This window comes from Puma concolor, chromosome D4 (genome assembly GCF_028749965.1).
Source record: "Puma concolor isolate L17-30 chromosome D4, mPumCon1.1.hap2, whole genome shotgun sequence".
In the NCBI taxonomy this organism is placed as follows: domain Eukaryota; kingdom Metazoa; phylum Chordata; class Mammalia; order Carnivora; family Felidae; genus Puma; species Puma concolor.
Genome location: NC_141679.1, coordinates 29,317,914 through 29,340,057, shown reverse-complemented (window position 1 = coordinate 29,340,057; position 22,144 = coordinate 29,317,914). Strand labels below are relative to the sequence as shown.

Below are 22,144 nucleotides of genomic sequence, written 5' to 3'. Positions count from 1 at the left end.
GAAGGGGTGAAACGAGGACACACTAGGTGGACACCTTGGACGTGCCACCCTCCAGCCTCTGTGACCCAGTAGGAGAGAACTGCCTCTGAGATTAACAGCACATGGTAGCAGGGCTATTCTTAGCGATCTGTGCTGACTGGAGTTGCAGGTACCTGCCCTCAAACCACGTAAGGCGTTCCTCTGACTCCACTGTTTCTAACTGAAATCTCCTCAGAAACTACACTGGTGCTCTAAAAAACAGCCATTCTAAAACGAACTCGGGTGTTCCAGCACTTGGCACAGTATCAGGAAAGCCCGTCCCCATTATACACACACACATGCACACGCACATCCAGAGTCAGTAAAGACCTCTGGGAATCTTTCAGGGCAGCACAGCCTATAAAATCAGTGAGAAGGCTATTTTATCATAGAGTAAAGGCTATTTCATCACAGCACACAACCGGGTACAAGAAATCACCCTGCCCTGACTTTATTCAGTCATGTATTTACCGATTTATTTCAGAGAACGTGTCTCTATTCCTCAATAGCACCTACTGTTTACTGGTTACAAAAACTAGCCTCTGGCACTCCTCAAATGTGCCACGACTGAATCCCGTGCCTCAGAAAGACCTACAGAGCAGAGAGTATGCTGGAGGAACATCAACTCTTCTGACCAGTCCCACTGGACACCCAAGGTGAGGGTGAACAGCGAACACTGCTGTCTTTCCAAGGACAGAGAAAAACATCTCCAGATTTTAGCCAGTGGCTTCTGTGTCAATAGAAATACCTCTGAATGGCAGAACGGCAGACCGTACTTAACTGAGAACATACCCACGAGGCATGTTTTAAAAACAGGGCTACGGGACCCTCTTGTTTCCCTGGAGGCAAAAGCCCACTCTGCTCCAGAAGGGATAGGCTTTCTGATGAGCCACAAGGCCCCACAGACTGCTGGGTGTGGAACAGCTCCTCCACACCTGAGGAATACCTGGTCGACCCCAGGGCCCCAGGGGGGCCAGGACTTGCACCTACAGCTCCAAGAGGGGTGACCCAAAAAGGAAAGCCACACTACCGGAAGCATTTGGCCCTGGTTGGTCAGGACAAATGGGGCTTTCTCAGACATACACAACAAAGTGTGTTTTTAGGCACACTGGAGAGTTTCTGGGCCACTACACATGAGTCTGATATCCTTGGACTTGTGCCTTCTGATCAGGCCCCTTTCCATGTTATGGTTAACACAACAGGATGAGAGAAACCACAAAGTACAAAAAAACTACAGGGGACTGAGCAACTTATTCATGCCCCCTATAAGCACTGGAAAAAGATGTCTTTAGCAGAAATACATGTAATCAAAAGAAAGGGTGGGGGCTGTGGGACACCCAAGCCCCTCAGGGTGGCACAAGGTCCACAAACAGGATAATCCTCCAAATAGTGGGGACAAGTTGAAAGATGGGGGAGCAGATAGCATTTGCCTGTTGGAATGGAGATACACTCCCAAAAATGACCCTCAATGACATGATCGAGTAACAGTTTAGGAAGCTCGTGTTTTAATCCTGCCACCCTCTGGGAGCTGGGCTGGGAAGAGTATTCAAGATGCACAGGGAAGCTTCTGCAATTCTTTGGTTCCTCGGGGGACTAAACCCCAGTGGCCCCTTTCATTTTCATGACTGTGCAGCTCTGACGTCATGCTCCACCAGCTGGCACTGTTAGGGCATTGCCAAGGAGCTGTGCACCTGACCTTTCACGGAGAGCCACGACTCGGCAGGTATCAGCTGCTGTAAAATTTTTCTAAGGGACTTGCTTTCTTCTCATGTTAAAATGAAGACCTACTGGACATCACATTCTGGCATGCTGGGAACACGTGGGCCGTGCCTAACCAAAATATGTCCTGCAACAAAAGAGAGCCTACCTAAGACTCATGACACTCTTTTTAAACTAAAAAGAGTAGATGCACCAAGAGCAAAAGCAGACAGACACACTGACTCCATTTAAGCCAATACTGGTAAATACTGAAAAATCCATTCATCGCCAAAATAATCGCCACTATTCACCCACACAGATTTGTGTATGACATTCACTTTGTGTGGTAACACTACCAGGCCCATGACGATGTGTGTGTGTTTGCGCACACGTGTGTACCTGCACACCCCAAGGATGAAATGGGCAATGCACATGCCAGACTTTCCACTAGCCTGGGACGAAGCCTCTCTGGGAGGGGTTTTCACCAATGTAGAGAGCAAGATAGCCAGAAAAGCCAGCCTGGCTGCAAAAAAAAAAAAAAAAAAACAAAAAAAAAACCAGAGGCACAGCATCAGTTATACCCCTGTTCAGGACTCAATTATACTACTTTGAAGTTAAGACTATTTGCATTTTAATAGAAGCCAGAAAAGACAAGATGGCTGTGTAACTGCATATTCCTTAGAAACAAGCTGGGAGTATCAATTTCAGCATAACTCCTGAAGTGGAACAGAAATAGCCCCATATTTAACTGCTGAACAGAGACTCATCTTCCATAGTTCCCATACTGTGACTGCAAGCTCGACCCACAAGTCATGAGGCGAGCTGGTAGCATACCCTCAGATCCTGAAATGGATGTCTGTCTGATTCACATCGAGAGAGGAAGCAGAGACACAGCATGTTGCTGCCACTGTTTACACCAGTGGCCACACGCAGAAAGTCAAAGGTAAAAGGAGTAACCCACAAGCGCTGGACACCCACTCCTGCCATCCATTCGTGAGATGGTGACATTGCGTTTACAAAGGTTTACTCTAGTACACACAGGGTCATTTCCACACGGATTTAGTTAAGGTACACAAGTCCCTGGGAAAGCCAGGATTCCAGCATTCACTGTCAAGCAAGTTAACTTTTTATGAAAGGTATAAAACAGACCTTTCCAAAAAGGCAGAATTTCAAAATCACTGAATTCAGTTAATTAGGAAAAAATAAAAAGTAGCCTGAATGAACCACCTTTGAAGTCATAAAGACAAAACACACTCCTATTCTTTTTCAATAAGTTTTTTCACTAAGAGACTTAAAAGACAAACACCAAAATGTTAAGAGTAAGTAGCTCTCCGGGTGACTGGATTACTGTCAGTTTTCAACCCTCTTCTTGATCCTTTCCTGTATTTCCTAAGTCTTCTCTAATTGACAGTATACCACTTTTGCAACAAAAAAATGTTGATTTTCTTGGCTCACGTTGGTTTGAAACGGGAAACAGAGCTAAACATGCTGAAGTAAAAATACAGGAAAGGTGCCACACAGGAGAACAAACTGAAGTTACTTTGTGTAGAAACTGGGGACATACCACTCTGCACCAGTTAGCTCAGCACTCGATCTAGATGTCCAACAATTCGAGCAACATAAACTGGGATCCCCAGAGAGCCCACCCAATCAGCCCCGTGGGGCGGGCATACTGTGGCCCAAGCTACCCTGCAGTGTCATTCAGATTTTACCAAGAAACTCTCAAAGGCCTACGCATGGCTTAGTGGAAACTCAAGTTGTTCTATTAACAGTGGACTTGGGTTATTACAAATAAACTAAATTAAAATTAATTCTAAGTCCCTGCCCCAGTAAATCTTTCTCAGGAGCTTCCATGAGAAAGCTGAATTAATTTTTTTCCCTCCTTGTGTCCCTAATAAGCTGTTGGAGAAGGCACTTATAAGCACTGAAATGCCCAAAATATCAGTAACAATTAGAAGGAGAATAATTAGTATCGGAAAATCTGCAAACTTGAATCAGTGCTAAGATCGTTAGGAGCCGGTCAAATATCACGTCTCGAAAACCCAGGGATGAAGAGGGACTGGCATGGCACAAAGTGGCCCAGAGTGATGACAGGCTGGCAGGTGTCGGAGGGCCCAGGAGGGGAAACCATCACTCACAGGGAGAAGGACACTTGCAGGTGAGGGCTCCGAGTAACTGCCCTGCTAAGAAAACACAGGCCCGAAGGGGCTGCTCCAGTGTGTATAGGGGGCACAGCTCCTTGTCAGGAACACACACAGACAGAAGGGCCAAGGCTGTGAAAACTGAGACTGGTAAGATGATTTAATGTGTGCGTCTATGCAGCGCCCCTAAGGAATTAGGTAATGTCATCATGAAGCCTGACAGCTAAGTTCTTCACTCTCCACTCTGCATCTCTTCTCAGAAATATGTGACTAGCCTCGTGACCATCCCCCCGCCCCCCTTCCCTACTGAGGGGAGGGTTCTGCACTGGAGGAGACAGCAAGTAGTCCCAGGGAGTACTACAGAGCCCACAGGAGAATCCATTTACAGCAAAGGAGCACAGCTCAGTGACATGCAGCACCCCGCCCTCCACAGGTATCTGCAAACTCAGCTCCCCCTGCACCTCCCATCACCTGGGACACCCCCTTCCACACACACCTGTAACATGGACTGAAAGCCTATTGGAACGTGGAGCCAACGGCTCTCATGGTATCAGAAACAATGCCTCGCTTTTAAAACTAACTCAAAGAGAAATCTTTAGATAGCCTAACACACATACTACAAATAATGGGAGGGAGAACTTAACAGAATGCCCCATCTGTAACATAAAGGAGAAGTCAAAGGAAAGCAGGTCCAAATGTAGTAATGTACACTGCGGTATTTACAAACCCGTGAACCCTAAAAGACATAATGAAGCAATGAGAGGCCTGAAGAATCCCCATACACACACAGCTATTAATGCAAACTGAATCAAGCATGCTGTGTAGTTACTCAGACACAAAAGCATTCCCACTGAGGACAAAGTTTTCTGAAATGGCAAGCACTTTGGGAAAAATTCAACAACATACAATCCTCACAGATTTACTTGGCAGTCACATTCCTAGAGAAAATTGGTAAATATTAAAACTGTGTATACAAGAGAGTTAGATTAGAGCCAGGATTTTCACCTGTGTAACTCTCCAGCAGGCACCTAGACGCTGAGGAAAGCAGCTGATTCCTCACCACCCTGAGAAGAACTACGACTGTAGGTACACGGTTCCTGGATGCAGCCCACTAATGGCCACAGTGCCCCCCAACTGCCGTGATAACCACATCATCCTCATGGGGGCGGTTCTGCCCCTTGAGAACTACTCCTTTATACCAAACTGCTCCCACATGTCAAAGTGCCAGAACAGATATGGAGACTAGGACAGTTCATGCCAATTGTATTCAGCTGCGGTGGTCTCTTCAGCCATCAGGACATAGGAGAACATCTCTGCTGCTGTTTCCTTCCCATGGACTTCTGTCACTTGGCACTCGGGTACCCCTCTCATCCTTTCTTCTTGGGAGGTCAGGTGCTCTCATCCCTGAAAAACCGTTATCTTTATCCAGTCACTGCTAAAGCCAACTCTGGACAAACACAGATTCAAAAGACAAGCAGGCCTGCAGGTGTCCCGAGGCACCCATGGAGCAGCCACAGACATCACCCAGGAAGCTTGGCTGTGACTAGGACGTGCTTAGAAAATGCTTATTTGATAAGCTCACTGCCAGAATAAAACACACCTGCAAATCCTAGAGTACACAAAAATAATAAGCAACTTTTACCACTTGGTCTTGAAAGTGCACAGAAATACCTGCCATGTCAAATTATGTGATAAATTATTCCTGCACAACTTTTGTGATGCCTCTGGAAATGGCCCAGATTCATACAAAAACCTCTACTTGCATTTTTAACAAAGAATGTTTAAAAGCTACCTAATTCTATAAACTAGAAACTTACCATTTGATTAAAGTACCATAAAACATGGTTCTACAACACATGTGTCTACTCTATATTAAGACAATCTGTATAGTTAGAAATATAAACTTGGGGTGCTTAGGTAGCTCAGTCGGTTAAGCATCTGACTCCTGACTTCTGCTCAGGTCATGGTCTCACGGTTCGTGGGTTCGAACCCCGAGTCAGGCTCTGTGCTGACAGCGTGGAGCCTGCTTGGGATTCTCTCTCCCTCCCTCTCTCTCTGCCCCTCCCCCACTTGTGTGTACTCTCTCTCAAAATAAATAAACTTAAAAAAAAAAAAGAAATATAAACTTATAACCTTTTGTCTGAACAGAGAAACTAAAAACAAAAGTCCAAAAAATAAAATCCCTTCTCAAAGTAAACTAATTTAATGTTGAGACAATTAACAGCACACATACACACATACCCTGCATACTTCATATCAAGTCCACACACACACACACACACACACACATATACACACAAAACATAATTAAATGGAACACTGTAAAACTACTGCAAACTATTGCACCACTGACTGGTGGTAGACCCTGGAGATTAGAGAAGACAGAGTACCAAGGACTACAATTTCGGTTAAATTGTGTTAACAATGCTTGAAAAATTGCAAAAACACTAAAACAGTTTCTACCTTTCTTTTATGCATAGAATATCAAATAAAAGTTAAAAATTAAGGTTATTCCTTAAATATAGCCTGTGGTTAGGGTGTGGAGAAACTAGAACCCTCATACATCACTCACTTCTGGGAATGTAACAGGATATAGCTTTTTTGGAAAACAATCTGGCAGTTTCTTAATAAGTTACACATAAATTTACTGTAATACTCCTAGGCACCTACCCAAAAGAACCGAAAACACACGTCCACACAAAAAGTTGTGTGAGTCTTTATAGCAGCAGCATCTATGATAGCCCCAAACTAGAAACAACCCGAATGTCTATCAAAGAGTGAAGAGACAGACAAAATGTGGTATATCCATCCAACAGAATACTACTCAGGAATAAAAAGGAACAAACTACTGATACATGCTATAATATGGGTGAACCCCAAAAACGTTATGTTAAGTGAAAGAAGGCAAATGTATTAAAACCACATTGATTCCACTGATAGGAAATGTCCAGAAAGGCCAATCTATATGAAGAGCAAGTAGATGACTGGTTGCCCATGGCTGGGGAGCAGGGGTGGGGGGAAATGGGGAGGGAGCCACTGCTAATGGGCACCAAGGATCTTTCAAGGACGACGGAAATGTTCTAACACTGGAGTCTGGTGATGACCGCACAACTTGGCAAAATTATTAGAAACCAATGAATTACACACTGAATTTCACACTATTTACATTACACCTTACACAAGCTGTTGAAAACATATACACACATATACCCATAGAGCCTACAGCTGAAGCTCTGGACAGCTATGAAATGTTAAATCTGTGTTTTGGTCATCCCTCTCTCTTGATTCCAGACTGGAAAAGATGACATCAGGCCATTAACATTATGAGAATGCAGAATTTTGCTATTCAATTTCCTCTTAAAGATAATAAAGGAGCATGGCAGGGAGGGAGGCACACAGGGGGAGCAAATAAATCTGCTCTTTCCTCATTATGGAGTTCAAACCGGGTCATGGCCCTATTAGCCGGTAACTACGAGTAGCTTACTTATTACTGCACACTGCCGGCGGGGACTGTGCTGGGGCCTGGGAACGCAGAGTCCACTGCCCTATGAACATAGGACCTTTGTAATGGGCAAACCTAGGCCAGGCACTAGGATAAGCATGCTAATGGACACTCTGAACAATTAAGAAATGAGAAACTAGGGAAATGCTTATATTCAGTTTATGTGCCGAAAATCTAACACAAGCCACTTACCTCCCAAACCTCAAAGTTAGTTTTATTTGTTAAAATGGGTACCTACTTAATAATTTTACATAACGACAAACTTCAGTCTGGTAAACAGGCACACCGTGTACGATGCCCTAAGACGACCTAGCCTGCCTTCCCCTCCCATCTCCTACCGAGTCCACTTTTGCCAAGCACCTCCTAAATACACTCACTGCTTTGCTCAGCTGGGCAGGGCCTCGCAGCCAGGGTGCTAGCTGCCTTCACAGCAAGGTAACACACTGGATGGCATCCGGCACCGTTCCTGTGCACAAGGAACAGGTTCTGGGCACTGTGGGCTGATGAAAGGGGCAGGGTGACAAGCACATGGAATAGCCCTCTAGGAAATGGGTCATGGAAGAAACAAGGACAAGGACAAGGTAGTCAGTATCCAGAATCTCTGACCATCCATAGCTAGGACACCAAGACTGCTCCTGCCATCTACTCACGGGAGGTCCCGCCGCAACCCACGATACCTGTGCCACGTCTATGGACAAGCACCTTCAGGACCACCTTGTACAAAAGTTTCTGAGTAGGAAAAATAAACAACGGTAAGTACACAAGTGATGAGAGGGCCAATCTGATAGAAATGGTAGACAATTATCTTCTGTTGAAGTTGGCAGGATAAAAATCCATCTTAAGAAAAATGAAATGCTGTGAAGAACAGTAGAATGAGCAGGAAAACGGAAACGCTATATTTATCCTCCTCTCTCCCACCACTCTTGAGTATTTCCTCTATTTTCAGAAGCAATAAAACCAATAAAACTGTTCCCCCTACCAGCAATCTGCCTGTACTCGGAGACACACTGGCCGGCAGGGCCCCCACTTGGCCCAGAGTATAGGAACATGCCATCTCTGGGGCAGTCAGCGCTCACACGGGGTCACAGTGCTGCCCTCTGCTGAGCTCCCCCCCCCCCCCACCCCATCCCCCATGAAATCCTTCCAGTGGCTCTCGCCACTCACAGAGAGGTAAGGCACTGCTTGGGAGAAAACGGGGACAATGTTCCAGCGACCGCCTCCTCAAGGGGCCCCACAATGCCCCTTACTGCTAGCAAGCCTGCAGCTGAACTGCTGCTGTCAACAGAGGTAAGAATATTCCAAGAATGCCAAGGACGAATGAAAAGGACCAGCAGTGTTTTCCCATGATTCATTCCCCTCGTTCCAAACCTACTTTCTCTCTCATTCTTGAATCTCTTATTTAAAATAAACTTCACAGAGGAAAAGTAGGGATCAGGTGAGTAAAAGCAGCAACGTGCATAACCTGATAGAGCTAGCTGGCTAATATAACGTTGACATGAAAATTATCCTACATAAAAAAATAATTTCTTTCCCATAAAAAATTCAAGCCTGTTCATAATTTAGAGGGTATGTGGAGTTTCAATCCTTAGCAATTAGGGAGCAAAGTCAGTCCACTGGGTTTTGTCCAATGACCCTTTTAACTACTTGAAAATGATGTCTGATTATCAAATAATGTGATGGCTTATCTATAAAAACTTCTTTCTAAAAAATATTGATTCTTGATTTACATAAGCAAGGACATTCTGAGAAGCCTTTTTAAATCATGCATAATACATTACTTATAGTTGAGAAAAACACTGGGCCCATTTCTTCAGTGTCTGAGTGGGTTTCTATTAGTAAGTCTGCGCCTGGGGAAACTCACTATTCGGAGCCAGCTCTACATAAGAATAATAGTTATTGTAAACTCAGACCTCTATGGTTGCTGGGGGGCGGGGATATCTCAACGCTTATTTTTGATAACTTCCTGGAATTCTACAGTGCTCAGACACCAGCACTGTATTTCTGGATAGCCAGACCTTTTGATGATTGAGATGACTTTAATTAAGACCTCAACCCAAATCAATAAAACCTCTCTGAGGACTTCCAACTAAAACTGTCTCGGAGGAGCCTAGTGGAAACTTCCAACAGAACCCAAAGCAGCATTTGTCTAAAGTAGAGTGGCCCCACAGAGCAGACTCCTGGGTCAGCTTGGGAGAGAGGTGCACCTTTAGGCATAGCTGAGACCTGCCAGAGAAGTCACTGGGCTGCCTCCCTGGTCTTAATGCTGGGGACACTCCAGCTGGTCCAGAGATGCCAAGCTGATGTTCCCAACGTGGCCATTCTTCTGTGGCTACATTTCTTGATCTATCCTACTGCTTCTCAGGGCTCCTTCTGTTCTCTTAATACACCACATATGATAAATGCCTTTCACCCCTGACGATGGTATTGGAAAAGCCTATCACCAATAACGCTGATAACTAGTATCTGTGAACAATGATCTAGTGGCAGCTCTTTGCTAAATGCTTTACAGTAACCATTTTACGGATGAGGAAATTGAGGCTTACACTGGCTAGTTTGTCCAGGGTGAAACAGCTAGTAAGGGATAAAGATGGGATTTCAATTCATCTATCTGACTATGAATTCCATGTCGTGAAGGACAATAGAGGGGGAGAAATGTACTGTACCATTTCAGTTCAATTCTAGGAGCACAGATGACCCATAGGCATCAGTGGTGGCCATCTCCAAAGTTCTGTGGAGAAAGAAGTTAATGGAAACCACACATGTTCTGAGAAGAGGGGAAAAAAAAGTGTCCATCCACAACAGATTAACATTTTTCTTGCTAAGAAAACTAGAGTCAGAAAACTGTTTGGGAGGTAAATGCTCTTGACACATGAACTCTTTCTACTGAGCTATTATTAAAATAACCACTTTATTTTGATTTTCAACTATTTCTGATACTAAAATGAATGGTCTTTAAAAAATGAGGAAGTGTTTCCATATATGCTGGTAACTGTTTTTCATAGGAAAAAGTCCCATCAAAAATAGCATAGAGATAACTCCTTTATTCTTAACCCTCTTGTAAATGACATGCCTCACCCTCCCGATTATTGGAAGTTCCTTTTGAATACAAAGAATTTGAACACTGAAGTTTGCACGTATTTATAGTACATCCCCTTCTCTTCTCTGCAACAGTACACGATCACAAAACAGGCTCGATACAAAAAACCGGAAACTGAGAAATTATGGATACATGTTCAAAATCTACAACAATCACTTAGTTTACTCTCCTCCCCTCCTCCTGTTTGAAGAATGCGAACACAAGAGTGAGGAGTCCTGCAGCAATGAGCCAGATCTCTCTTCTAGCATCTCCAACTCTAGCAGGATGACGGCAGTTCTCAGAAAAGTGACTACGAAGTTCAGCGAAACTAAACAAAAAACATATCTTTCACCCCCTGTTCTGGAGCCTGCTTTGCTCCACCGTCACTTTTTCCACCAAACCTCTCCCTCAGATGGCTCACAATGACAATGACTTTGCATTACGCACAGGGAGCATGAGTCAGACTCAAACAGTGCCAGCTGTGGAAACAGAGCCTGCAGCTTCCCTCTGAGATGGGAGACAGTGGTCACAACAGCAGGCCTCAGCCCTAACCTCCCCTGCTTGGAGGCCAGAGGTCGATGGAACAGGTAAATATGTGTGCACATGCGTGTGTGCGTCTGCATGCATACCAACCAAGTTATATGTGCGTGCGGGTGCAGCAGTAATCCTTTGTTGAAGGACAGTTCAGCGTCATCGAAATTTGTCTTATGATAATCTGGTGCTCTAGGACTGGGTAATGCTACTGTTGACCAAGCCAGGGACTTGATCTCTAAAGAAGACTCAAAGTATACCAGATCAGCAGTGCAGGAATCTCATCCCGTGCCTTCTCTCCAGCCCCTTTCATTTTGCTGGGAGTGAGGGGACAGGGTGCCTTCTGCAAGTCTAAGGCAGCTCAGTACCCACTCCCCCTTTTCGTCTGCCCATTTGGGGCACTATCCTTCTGTATCTGCCAGCTGTGTTGCAGATAAAACACAAGCAGTTTTTCCCCTAGATCATAATATTCCTACTCACTTTGCCCTGCCAACAGTACAGCAAGTTCTGGGAACTAAACCTTTCATAATCCAAGTTCAGCACTGGTTTTATCAATACTGTTTTGGAGGTGGAGGTGGTTTGATTTGGCCTGTAAGCCACGAGCCAAGTCAGAGACACTGAAGAAAAACATAACTCTAAATGTGCGATACATCGAGGTAGGAATATGTAGAAACACAGAAAGCAGCCTTGCATTTTAGAATAAACATTGAAGATATCTGCACAGACTGAAGAAAAGGCATTTGTGGGTGTGCCTTTACCACATTCCAAAATAAAATGCCTAGTAATCTGGTCACACTTATGTCTGATTAAAAAAACTACCCCAACAACATTTTCGTGTTGCAGTTGCCTGGCCTGTGATAAGCATCACAAAAACTTCAAATAATCTGTGCCTTGTAAAATTCACTCATTTATTATGAAAAGCAAATGTTCACGTCCACCCTTGCAGACACCCAGTTGTCTCACCATGAAGTCTTTCTCTGCGTTCGGACATGACTGAGCCCTCAAAATCAGACCTGGCCCGTGCCTACCCAAGCCTCTGTATGCTAGGAAAGGGCCCTCACTCCGGATGTGTTTCTAGGTGACAAGGAGTGGCCTTGTAGGGACATTCTGAGTCCCCCAGACCTTCTTTCCAGGCCTCCCGCAGCTGTCCATGCCCTACAACAAAACAAAGACCAGCGGGACCCACTTCTCACCTGGAGTCCAAAGCCGCTCTGCCCCCATACCCTGCTTTGGGGGAAGTGCCCAGGTGAAGACAGCAAAAATGGGGACAGACGCGGGCTCTGGTTCCAGGTGGGCACTCCAGCCTGGGACTGAAATGTTCTCAAGGCCCCCGTGTTTTCACATGTAGAAAGGCTGGCCTTGGAGAAGCCGTAAGGTCTTCCCTGTGTCTAACAGCTCCATCCCGTATGGCCTCCCAAATAAAGTGGTGTGAAACCGGAGTTGTTCAACTTTCCATGGGACATTCCCCTCCATTTCCCCCCTCATGGTCCTGCGCGCTTAGGACCTCCAGTAGCTCTCATAACATTACAGCCCTGCGCACGCTCCTCCAGTCATTTTAGACAGCTCCAGGGGTGGGGAGGCTAGTTTCTGAAGTTCTCAACCTTTTAGCTCCTGTTCTGTGCAGCAGCCAGAGACCAAGATGAAATTTTTCACAGATCCAAAAACCACGTTCCCTTTTAACACTTAGAAACTCAACGTGACCAAGAGTCATTTCAGAGAAAATCATCATCTCACAGAAAACTATCTAGAATTCACTTTTTGTCATGAAATAAACAACTCTGGCCAGCAAAAGGCAACAGAAGTTAACTGGAACCTTCTCTTCAACATGACCTGCAAAGTGACAATGGAGTGGGGAGGTGTGCCCCATATTTAAGTGCTTTTCATTAGCTGGGTATTTGTATAAACCCCACCAGCCTTCAAAGGAACTTCATATCAGAACATTTTGGTCCAAAGAAACAAAAGCAATGACACGTTGAGTGTAAGAAATGATTATAGACTGATCTAAAGCCGAACTTTGCTAGAACACAGATCTTACAGCCTAAAGAACACTTTGAGCACTTCAACTTGGAACACGAACAACAACACCTTATTCTACCAGAGTGGACAAACCGAAGAGAGACCCACATGAATTGATCCAGTAGCTCTGAGAAGTAGGATTAGTCTTCTTGAGTGAAGCCAAAAGACAGGGACTAAACATACAAACTTATAAAAGTACTACTGCTTGCTACATTTGCTGCAGACCAAAGAACAATAAGAAACTATGGCTGATTGTTTTAATTAGTAAATAAATTTAAGAATGTTTTCCTGCCTCACTGTACAGACAAAAAAAACCATATGACTGGTGTTACCATCCACACACCACAAGATAATCAGACCTTCACAGTCATCTGAAGAGGTGCTGTAAAATGTATTAAATATTTAGTACATGCCAGCTGTTTTCGATAAGTCACCTCACTTGACTCCCACAAGGCTCTGGTGAGGCAAGCATCTACCCCCTTTGACAGGATGACACGTGGTGGCACAGTCCACAGGGCCCACCTTGGGAGCCAGGCCTGAGCCACACAAGCCTGTGTACTACAGCTAAGGAGCACCTCTCCAAGACACTAGCACATCTCTGCAGAAAACAACTGGATTTCATCAGACAAAATTCCAGAGAGGATAAGAATGGATCATTCTACAAAGATCAAAAGAAAGCCACACCCAACAAAGCTATGAGGACAAAGAAGGCCCTGAGTCACAGGGAGCCATGAGTTGGAAAACAGGCTGCTGTGTCCCCAACTGCTACATGAGGACTCTAAGCTCAGTGATTCATTTGGGGATCTTGGGTGAGACATTTAGATTCTCCAGGTACTGCTCTACTGCCTTCTGATCTGTAAAATGCGGGACACAAGCATATTGGGGTATACAAATACTTTGAGATCCTCACAAGAAATAAAAGTATAGAAAGCATAGTTCAACTCCCATGAGAATGGTTAAAATAAAGATGTCTGACAATTCCAAGGGCTGATGAGGAGACAGAGAAACTGGGAACCTTAGGAGCGCCTGGGTGGCTCAGTTGGTTGAGCATCGACTCTTGATTGGCTCAGGTCATGATTCCAGGGTTGTGGGATTGAGCCCTGCATCAGGCTCCACGCTGAGCATGGAGCCTGCTTAAGATTCTCTCTCTGCCCCTCTCCCCAGCTTGCACTCACTCTCTATAAAACAAAAAAAAACCAAAAAAAAAAAAAAAAAACAAACCACACACATACACACAAAAAAACCTGGGAACCTTAAACACTACTGGTGGAAATATGCTGCAGCCACTTTGGAAAAACAGTTTAGCAGTTTCTTGAAAAGTTAAAGATACCCTTACCCTATGGCCAAGCCATGCCCAAAAGAAGTAGGTCTACATAAAGACACTTAAACACTATTCATAATAAGCCAAAACTGCAAAAAACCCAAATGTCTATCAAGCAGTAAACAGATAAACAAAATGCAGTCCACCCACACAATGGAATACTACTTGATAATGAAAAGGAACAAACACAAATATACGCAATACTTCTGATACTCAAAACAGGATGATAAATGGAAGCAGCCAGGTCCAAAAGACTAAAGTGTGTATGATTCCATTTATATGAAATTTGTGTAAGATGCAAAACTAAAGACAGAAAGCAAATTGGTAGTTCCCTGGGGCTAGGGGTCAGGATGGGGATTAACCACAAATGGATACAAGGGAACGTTTTGGTGATGGAAATGTTCTAAAACTAGATTGTGATGATGGTTGCACAACTGTGTAAGTGTCTTAAAACCCAACAAACTGTATGTGGGTGAATTTTATGTCATATAAAAGACACAAGACATTAAATTCAATGAAACTGTTAAAAGAGAGAATGAGAACCATAATCTTCTGTTGTCTGTGGAAGCACTCAGCATCCTTTACCATTAGCGTCAGGAATAAATGCTCACGCCATACCTTCGACACTGAAAACTAGAGTTTGTGTGGCTGACAGTTAAGGAGAAAAAGTGAGAAACCAAATTGTACACGAACTCAGTCCAGAGCTGTGACCTGCTTCTCTTCTAGATTTGTGCTGTTCCTTTTTGACTTCTCCTGCTCCTCATGGAGACCATGAATTTCTTTCCTTGGACATCAAATGAAAATGGTCACAGAAAGCGAACAGCATAAGCTTTCTGTCTTTCAGTTATAAAGGCGGCTGCCTAAGAGGGCTACTGTTCCTGTTTTCTGCGAAAATGCCAGAGAAGTACAAACATATTCTAAGACTATCTTTTCCCACTTTACATAGTTTCCTTGGTATTAACCACTGCAAATCAGGTTGTTTTCCTGCTTCGTGTCTATGAAGTCTGAACCTTCACGTACCCATGATTTAGAATTTAACACTCTGAAAAACAAACCTTTCTTGATTTGTAGAGAGACATTTAAAATGTTAATGATTTGGATGTGCACTTAATGCCATTCAGTGGCTCGTTCGATGAGTCTGTGCTCATCGCCAGAAAGGTAAAAGGGGCATAGAATTATTTCCTTAATACTTTTCTTTTTTTTTAAAGGTCATGCTATATTTCTGGTGCTGAAACAAGTGCGATGCTTTGTGAATAACACGATCCAACGTTCAAGAATCACAAGAGGAAATGGGCTCTAGAGCTTGCAGTCACCATCCCTGATTCTGAAACCAAAAGTTTAGGGAAGGAAAAAACTCCAAAACTTAACGATGCAAATAAAAGGGCAAAAATAGAGTGAAACAGACTGAAAACCTGACGTCCTCAAGCCCAGAGATAGCATGACCTGGCGGTGGCACTTTGCAAAACCCGAAGGGAAGTGCTAACTGCAGCGTCAGTATGTTCTCGGGAAGACCATCAGAATCTTGAGAACCGAAATGCTGGTACCCTCAATTCTACAAAATAACAAAAGCTGAATAAACTTGAATATTTATACCCTGCTATCATCCGGGACCAGACTTACGGATAACGCAAAATGCCCAAAGTGAGAGGGTTCCCTTTCCTTACAGAGATCCAAACTACTCTGTGCACATACCTGCGTTACCACTCATAGACGTTTGATTCAGTTCTGTTTCCCACTTTGTACAGGTTTTCACACCAAACTGTAAACTAGTTGAGGCCTATTTTCCATTCATCTCTGTATTTATGCATACTCCTTATTCGGGGTTTTGTGTGCTGTGGATATGCAGTTAAGTCAGTAAATAAATGGTTCAAATAAAAATAGAATTTAATAAGGAATGTGTTAAACATGGAATTATAGGCAGTATTATATTTCTAGCCTTGCGTTTTTGAATGATTCTGGTTCATAAGTGTTAGCAGAATTTCTATGATAGGTTCCAGCCTTACTTGGAAAACATGGATGAATTTATTTTTAAGAATCACATTTTCAAATAAAGACACTAACACTATTTACATGTACGTCAATCAAACCCCTATCTGTGCTTACAAATCATGTAAAAGCATTAAAATGGATTCAGTTAATTCAGTTACCCAATTTCCCACCGCAACTTCCAGGCTGCATGTGTAAAGGTTGCTTTATCAAAACAAGGCCCAGGCATGGAAACTCGAGTCCAGGGTAGCCTCAGGTAAAATGCATCATATACTCATGTCCTTAGTTTGTGCCACACTGGTTTGAATTTATCACACGCTGCTTTGTAAATGATCTTTGATATGTGTGTGTTTTATCTCCCATGGCCAGAAATGACATCTCCTGTGTCTCTGGTATTTTCCAGCAGCTTCTTACATAGGACTTATGTACAGCAAATCCAAGAAAACATGTTGGCCGATGAGAACTGACTTGAGTTTTCAGCCCTCATTATTTGAAAAACAAAATTTTTTTTTCCTGTGTATTGTTCTACACGTAGACCATGGTCATGTAAACCCAGTTTTATGTGGGAAACTAAGTGTGAGAAGAGTGTGAGTAGAATATAATGGAGGAAGTGTTTTCTATGTGAGATTCCTTCAAAAAGCACCACTGTTTTTAGGCCAGAAGTTCTCCACGCATGGGCACAGACCGCCTGCTTACCGCAAGGAGTCGGCATGCACTTATACATCGCTAAAATGCAGACAAAAGACTTCAGAGAATCCACTTTAGATTTATCCCAAATATAAAGCCAACTCAAGTCCAAATGCCCATAAAATACTCTAAATTTTAAAGTTCCTAACAACAGGGGACTTTGAAGAGTCACAGAAACTAAAATAAATGTAAAGCACTTTATATACAGTATCTTAGGTGGTCTTCAAATCCACTTTCTTGAGTAGCAAAAAAAAAAAAAAGTTACCATTATTCTCATTTTACAAAGAGGCAAATAAAGCTCAAAAGCCAATGGACAACTGTGAAAACTAGCCCACAACAAGACATACCCAAGTAACATTTTTGGAATTTAAAGAAAAAATGATCTGGATGTCCAAGAGAAAAGACCAGGTCACTCTGAGGGGAAGAATTGAGACCAGCAGAAGACTTTATGCAAGACAATGGAGTAACATACTCAAGACACTTAAACAAAGAAAACATGAATCCAAAATTTTGTGTCTAGTTGAACTGACCCTCACATGGAAAGAGCACAAACTTATTAAAATGCAAGACCTCAGGAAATATAGTTGCCCCAAGCTCTTCCTGAGAAATCCACTCTGGAACTAGCTTCAAAAAATCCCAATTGCTGAAGATCAGTTATATAAGGGCAGCTGATGAGCATTATAAATTTACTTGCAGAATTAAATGTGATATATGTGATTATAATATGGGATTTTATAAAGCATATGGTATACTATGTCTACATGCGCTGACACTGTAAATCTAGTACAACTATCAAAAAAAAAAGAGGAGGAAATGGGAAGACTGTATAAATACTATCAGCTTGTTGGCTGTGTTAAAGGTGTTTAACTGGAGCAAAAAAACAATATTTCAAGTCACACGACAGAAGATCAAAAGAGGAGGGACAAGAAAAGGTTAACATCTAATTTCACTACTGCTCACAGCAGGAAATCAATACACAAGAGCAAAAAAATAAATAAAGTGAAGGAAAGAAACCAAAATGTATTATTATGTCAAAGTAACCACTAGAACAAAAATATAAGCCTCCTAAATACCAAAAATGGACGAAAGAAAAATTACATCATAAAAGTATAAGAAAGAGTCAAGGCCAAACACACACATTAATCTTATCATTAAGGTACACTGGCCTAACTGGCCTGTTAAATGAAAGGATTTTCAGATGAAAGCAGAAGTCAAGTGACAAACTCAAGGAGCACATGATTGGGTGGCAGAGTTGGGACCAGGGTCAGGTCTTCCTGGCTCTGAGCTCTCTTTATAGAAGAGATGAAAAAGATGACCCACGACAACCAGGAAAGCTCTCCCCAATGTGCCTTCGTGAAAACCTCTGTCATTAAAGATCAAAATAATTAAACAAGAACTGGGACATTACAATTTTTAAAAAATGTAATCGCCAAGTATGATTTAGGAAGGTAAGTGCCATGTGTGGGAATCATTCATCTAACTCATTCAACAAATAGTAATCAAGGCTGCATGTAATCAGGTCCTTCCTAAATGCTGGAGATAAAATAAAAGGCTTGAGTGTCAGTTCTGCTGCACTCAGAGACCCAGAAACGTAAGTGAAATACAGGTCAGCTATACCTAAAGACACATAGTAGTGTCCGCCTCCTGAAATAGAAGATGAATGGAAACATTCACAGGTCCTAAATGACACTGACATCAGTAGGTACTACTAAAATAATGCATCTTATTACTGCCGTATGATGCTAGGCACAAAACAGCAATCATTAAAACGCCTGAGATGAGAATGATAGCCAAGTAAAGCATTCTATCACAGGAATGTAACTAATGCTTCCTATAAAAGTAACTAAAAAGGCATGAGATTGTTCTCTGCCCACCTCCCTGTTCCAGCCACACTCATGTTTTATATTAAAATGGCTTTCATCTTTCATGGCACAGAAGAGTTGCTGGCTGCTGGCATCAGATCCGCTAAAATCAACAATAGTGTAATTATCTGCACACTTTCATGTGTTTTCAAAACATTCGCTGGCTAGGATTTTCCTCATTTAGAGATGCGTCCTTTATGCTCATGGTCTAGGGCTATCAATAGCCTGGGCTAAAAAAAATTTGTTTAAATCTTGCCCAAAGCATTCTTTTCTGCAGCAATTATTTGATTTGTTTATACCTCACCTACTTTCACAAAGCGTTTGCCCCCGTCTACAACATCCTCATAGCACATTGCTGGTTGGTGGTACTACTGTAATGGTACATTTACATGAGCGGGTACATGCAAAGCACTTAGAATAGAGCTTGACACATGACAAGTGTCAGCTATTATTATATTAATAGTCCCATTCACAGATTCTTTTTAAAATACGTGAATAAGTGCGTGAGGTAAGTGGATGACTGTACTTTAATTTTCTCCGTTATGCTAGTTGAAAATGGAAGGAATTTCAGTACACTCAAAATTCTTAGAACATTGTCTTAAAGGTGCAGATTCTTAAAAAAATAAATCTATGGAACAGATGAAAATTTAATGGCATAAAATTATGCAGATCAGCCTTCTTTCCCGAGGCTACCAAAAATACATTTTCTCAGCCATTCTTCCTCGGTCCAGTTTTTAAAAAAAAAAAAAAGGCAGAAAAAGCCAAGATTTTGTAAAACCAAATCTACTTTGAGACCTAGGTATAGAGAATTTAATAAATTATGTATTTGCCAGAGATTTACAAGGAAAAAAGGGAGACCCACAAATAAGACCCAGTTCTAAATACTGCAACAATAAAATAACGAATTGCATATTAACAGCGCTGTAATTACTCTTTTTGTTAGGTTTCTTTGTAATTACTTTTAATAAATTACCCTGCCTCTCTCCATCACTCAAGTAAGTTGTCATCCAAAGGCACAATCAGTACAACACAGGACACAAAGCCACTCACAGATAGGGAGGGCGGCTGGTGCCTCAAGAGCAGTGACTCATTAGAACCCATAAAGCTTTTCTATGGAGATCAAGTATCAATGAAGCTATTGTAAGAGATTACAGCTATATAAATGTAGACTAGTTATGAATTCTCACAGGGCAGGAACATTTTCGAAAAGAGGCAAGGGCACCGATGCCTGGGAAACCACTCAACACCAGTGCTGCCTCAGTTGCATAAGGGTGGCTGCCTGCAGCCTACCATTTTGCTAAATGTGGGGTAGCTCCTGTAAAGTGAAGGGACCCTTGGTTCAGCACTCTTTAAATTCGTCTTGTGCCATTTTCTCAAGCTTTGTATCCTGATCGCTCCAGAGTCAAGCCTAACACAGTCACCGTCTGCTGTTACAGGTCCAAGAAAGAGCCAGATAATTTTTATTAGTCTTAAATAGTTTTCCAGAAATCATAAACTTAATATAAAACAGACCTTTGTCACAAAAGACAAACAGCAGTAAAGCACTTTGTTAAATAGTTTAAAATTTGTACCTACCTTTAACGTGTTGAATATTTCAATATTAGAATTGTAATAAACGCATTTTCTTAGAACATATAAAATTTTAAAAGGAGCAATAAATGTGGCAAAATGCATAAGCCAAAATGGGTTCTATACACATTTTTTAATCTGTAAATTATTATTCATACCAAGATAATCACTGCAGTTCAGAATCAAATGTGAGGAAAGAACACATGAAGTAAAACTGAGGGAAAATGCTCCAGATCACAAAGAAAACTGTCTGCATTTTCTCTTCTCAAAGACTCTGAGATGGCGACTAAATACTATAAAATCCACATTTTCACAACCATCTCTCTAGATCTTTATGTTTCACTCGATATTTCAAGGAAAATTTCACCACATTTTTAACAATCTTATGCTCTGGAGTATTGTTTTTAGGGTTCTGGCAGGAAAGAACAATTAAGGTAACCTTAAAGGGTGCTTTTGTTAGAAACCATTTGCACCTCGTGTTCCTTATGACTAATCGTAACACAGGCCAGACACTCAGCCTCGCCAAGACCACTAGCTTGGAAACAAACACACATAAAAGATAGCTTGTTAATAATAATAGCCAACCTTAGTATCACTGAATTTTCAATGTTCTGAAAGTCTGCCAATGAATACCTGTGACATTATATATACTCGATGATGACCAGAAATGAATATCTTAAAATTTATCCTCTGTACATTATCAGGTACGTATAAAACATGATTTCAGGTGCTTCTCTGCAATCTGAAAATTGGCATTTTCTTCTTCTAAAGGAATCATACGTCATTCACACATTCTTCTCCTCAATATACTATTTATTATTGTGTAGTATAGTATTACTAACCCTTAAAATTAAAAAAAAAAAAACTATTTAAAATCTTTATATTTCACATATATTTATAAAAGTATATTTTTCCTTAATCTTTGAATGTGATGGATAATTTGAATTTTTGAATCAGTGAAAGATAAAAGCAGGGAAAAAAATGTTCCTCTTCCAAAACCAACAGCCATTTAGAAAAATCTATTAACATTATTTAAAAAAATACACATACAATTCACTTTTGCAACCACCATTGTTTCACTGCCCCTTGCAGAGCTGAGCCATTCTCCCTAATTGTTCTTTGTGTAGTTGTTCCTGCTCTCCTTGCCTTTCTGCTGCACAAATTATTGAAACTAAATAAAAGGAACTTGAAATAACATAAAAGGAAGAACATCATAATGTAAGGAGAAAACACCTGAGGACCAGAAGCAAAAGAGAGGTGAGTTTGTAATTTAAAATGAAGAAGACAGAGAACAGTATAAAGGATCTGAGCTGCACCTAGTGGGAAGGGGGCTAAAGTATGAAGAGAAAATAAAATGAAAGTAAGTATCAGGGAAGACAGAAGACGCGTAAGACAGCACTATGAGCTTCAGGAAGAGGAGAAGCGAAACCTGTAAGACAGCACTGGGCCTCCGGTGGCTGGGTGGGAGGGAAGGACTCAAGGACTCGCACAGGAAGGAGAACAGCCTGGAAAGGCCAGGAGAGCATTTTAAATCACTTCTCCCGGTAGAACCTCTCACTCACCCAGTTTACTTTATTTCATTATTCGTTATTTTAACCCACAGCTGAGAACAGGGTAAGTTTGTTTTGCTTCCCCTTCTGAGTTCACTGAAAAACTCAACTCCTAGATCAGGCCGTGCCTACCACTTAGCACCTTCGTGATTTTCTTTACGGGGGGTGGGGTGAGGGGGACAAATAC

General features: G+C 42.2%; 1 protein-coding gene and 1 long non-coding RNA gene across 11 annotated transcripts in view; both read right to left on the bottom strand.

Moving 5' to 3' along the window:
- AOPEP (aminopeptidase O (putative)) overlaps positions 1–22,144 on the bottom strand; it is a 344,323-nt gene that overhangs the window by 50,659 nt on the left and 271,520 nt on the right. The window lies entirely within an intron of this gene.
- Positions 1,501–22,137, bottom strand: LOC147574789 (uncharacterized). The gene is made up of 2 exons (XR_015243508.1): positions 2,116–22,137; positions 1,501–1,864 (listed from the first exon to the last, which is right to left on the bottom strand). It is a non-coding gene; the product is annotated as an uncharacterized LOC147574789 (long non-coding RNA).